Genomic DNA, 3,699 nt, shown 5'->3' on the forward strand with positions numbered 1-3,699 from the left:
GACCTAAAGGATTTGATTTGTCTTATATGTTGACTTTTAAAATTCATTTGCTTTGGCTTTCTGGACTAGCTCTGTTAGTTTCAGTGTATGTCCTGCTTCCTTGGTATCAGAATTCCCAGATTGTTATCCAAAGGGCATTCTTCTCTATTTCTCTGGAATCCACTGTTTTATCCATGCTGCTCCTGGTCCCAAGCAAATACCTTCATCCCCTAACACCAGGCTTTACTAACTGTATACAAACACCTCTCCAGCCATATAACCTGGTCATTACTTTCATGGCCAAGTAAGGATGTTACTACTCTCTGTTGACCCCTACAATTAACAGTCACACACACAAATACACACAGACATAATCAGTTATCTCTTTCAAATCTTCTTGATGTTCTACTTCAGAGAAGTACATTCTGAATAATTCAGTTTTATCATTGGGTAAGTTGTTTTGGTCTATTTTGCTTTTGTCTTTTATGCAACTTTATGCAACTTTACTATCATTCTTCAATTTAATAAACATTAAGTGCCTAAAATGTGCTAAGCATTATGCTAAGTGCTAGAGATATAAATAATAATAGGAAAAATGATATCTGTCCTCAAGGAGCTCACAAACTAGTGGGGGATGGCTGAGTCAAGAGGAAGCTGGAAAGTAGCAGGGAAGACACCAAGAGGTACTCATCTTGTTTCCTGTAGTTGAAATCAAGCAGAGATGCAGTTGGCAAGTGGAGGATGAGCTGGAAAGTATAAATGGTGCTCTGTATAAAGGAAAGTTTTGGGAAAAGTTTAGTATTTCACCTTATGGCTTTCCAATCAGACATGGTGCAGTTCTAATTCACAAATGAGATCTTTCACAGGAATGGACATAGATCTGGGAAGCCAATAGCCCTGTACCCTGAGCTTAGGGAGGAAATTGAGGTGGGACTCAAGGGCAATTGGGAAGACAAAGAAGGGATAAAAAGGGATTTTGAGTATTCATGGTTGAGATGGCAGCATGGTGATGACATGGAAGTAATCAGTTTATCCTGAGAAGGGAATTTTGTTCTGTGAAATTGTAACTAAACATATAACCCATCTATATTTCTACCTGTATAACGGCAAATAAAAATGAAAGAGGGGCAACAAAAAAACAAAACAGTTCAGCCAAACTAATAAATATGCTTCACTGAGCCTGATAGTATATTCAATGTTCTGTATCCATAATTCCCTCCCTACCCTTCAAAAAAAGGAGAGCAGTGCATTATTATAGCTCATACTCAGAAAGATATTACACAATATTCAATTTAAATTGTCATTATCATCAACCATTTTACAAATGAGGAAATAAAGGTTCAGAGATTTGTACATGGCCAGAGAATAAGTAAAAGTGCTAAGACTTGAAGTCAGGTCTACATTCTCTGTCACCTAATCCAGAATTCTGTTTACTACATCATGTTGCCTCTTTTATTGATTTTCATATCGATTTGTTTCTTGTCATTTTGTTCAATCAATGTAGTGTTAATTCAAAAATCCTTTCTGTGTTTATAAATCTTAACTTGTAAAAAGATGACCTCAAAATTACAGGACTAAGTTTTCTGAAAGAAACTTCTATGAATAGATTTTTTGAAATGTTTGATGGAAGGAGCTATAAGAAGCCCAACACTTGTCATCATTTTTTAAAAATATGTTGCAAAGAATGTGATTTCAGGGAGGAATTTTTCTTAGGAAAAATATCACAAGCCATTTGTGATACCTTTAATTGAGAATAAATAAAATCATTCTTGATCTTATTATTAAGATCATATTCTCATCACTTAGAAAAACATGAAAGTTGTTTAAGACCCATTCATCTGGTAGATTAAATGGAAAATTAATTATCTAGTTCTAGCATATGATGATAAGGTCTATCAGTGTAGATATGAACATGATTTTCAACTTCAGAGGACAGAAATCTGAAAAAACTTAGTGGATCCTACAAGGAACTAGAAAATGGACTTTTAGTGCTTGCTTCAGTAGCACATATACAAAAATTGGTAGGATACAGAAAAGATAAGCATGGCCCCTGCACAAGGATGACACACAAATTCGTGAAGTATTCCATATTTTTATGCAAAAGAAAAACATGATACTGCTTATTACATGTATATATGAGTATGTGATTTAGGGTTTAGGCTTTAAAAGATTGCTCATAGTAACAATGATTAATGTGGAAATAGGTATCAAGTGATAACATTTGTACAACCCAATGGAATTGCTTGTTAGCTCAGGGGGTTGATGGTAGGGAAAGAAAATGAATCATGTAAACATGGAAAAATATTTAGAAATATAAATTAATTTAAAAAAAAGAAAATAGACTTGTAGGTATTCATGTTAGAAAAGATAATTATGAAGCTGTCTCTATTTTATGAGATTGCACTTTATTTAATATGGGATCCACTTCCTTATGATAAATAAGACTAGATGGTACAGTGTTAGAAACGTAAACATCCCTACCCTGAAGAAATTTAATGTCTACAAAAGTTAGAGATGGAAAAGACCTTTGAGCCTGCTCACTTCACCAGTGAACAAATGGAGGGAGACCAGAGAAGTTAAATAACTTGCCTGAGGTCTTATAGGAAATAAATCACAGAGACTGTATTTGAGTCTAGGTCCTCTGACTCCACATTGTTTGCTTTCTCCAACTGTATCAGCTCCAATTCTCTACTTCTCTATCCCTTGGCCTGTTTTCAGCAGTGTTTTAATAGGGTTACAGTCCAAGAGTCATGACTTTGAACCCAGTCCTCTACTATCGTGACACATGAAAAGTTATAAACTCCTCTCTATTCGGGTTGGATCACTCATTGGAATGTAAAGTCCTAGTGAGAAGGATAGCTTCACTTTTTTTGTGTGTCCACAGGGCTTAGCACTGTGCTTGGCACATAGTAAACATCAAAAAAGATTTTTCTTTCAATTGTTTATTTGTTCCTATGTGATGGCACTTAGGTTGAACCTTTACGGAAGTAAGAAGGATTATTTGAATAATAAGAGGGCAGACCAGTCAATGCTTACTTCACAATATATTTTTAATTATTTTATATAACTAACAGTAGTTTGGCACATAGAAGATGCCATAGGATTATCAACGTAGACCTAGAAGGGACATTAGAGGTCATCAAATCTAATTCCCCATTTTACAAATAAGGTCGAGAGGCTAGAGTGTTGGATCTAGAGTCAGGAAGACTCATTGACTACTCACACAAAGCATTTACTTTTGTCTTACTATCATAAAGATTTCTGTTCATGCTAAGTTTGCAGCTTCTCATTCTTCTATTCCAAGGAAAATGCCAACAGCTCATATTTCTGTTGTTTCAGTCATGTCTATCTCTTCATGACTCTATGTGGGGTTTTATTGTCAAAGATACTATAGTGGTTTGTATTTCCTTCTCCAACTCATTTTACAGATGAAAAAATGGAGGCAAACAGGATTAAATGACTTGCCTAGGGCCATTAGGTGGTGAGTGTCTGAGGCCAAGTTTGAACTCAGAAAGATGAGTATGCCTGACTCCAGCCCCCACACTCTATCCACCATGCCACCTACTGCCCGCCTCATATTTCTACAATGTTTTATGTATTCTCAATACTTTATTCATGGCAATCCGATGAAGTAGGAAGCACATGTATTATGCAAACTCTCCTTAAAGTCTTACAGTAGCAGTAAACTATTAATACTTAAAAAACAGATTAAAACTTAAC

At 35.4% G+C, this 3,699-nt stretch overlaps 1 non-coding gene across 1 annotated transcript; it reads left to right on the forward strand.

Annotated features, from left to right (window-relative positions):
- The first annotated feature begins 1,967 nt into the window (after positions 1 to 1,967).
- Positions 1,968 to 2,074, forward strand: LOC123253199. The gene has a single exon (XR_006506574.1). It is a non-coding gene; the product is annotated as a U6 spliceosomal RNA (small nuclear RNA).
- Positions 2,075 to 3,699: the final 1,625 nt, after the last annotated feature.

This window comes from Gracilinanus agilis, chromosome 6, assembly GCF_016433145.1.
Source record: "Gracilinanus agilis isolate LMUSP501 chromosome 6, AgileGrace, whole genome shotgun sequence".
Classification (NCBI taxonomy): domain Eukaryota; kingdom Metazoa; phylum Chordata; class Mammalia; order Didelphimorphia; family Didelphidae; genus Gracilinanus; species Gracilinanus agilis.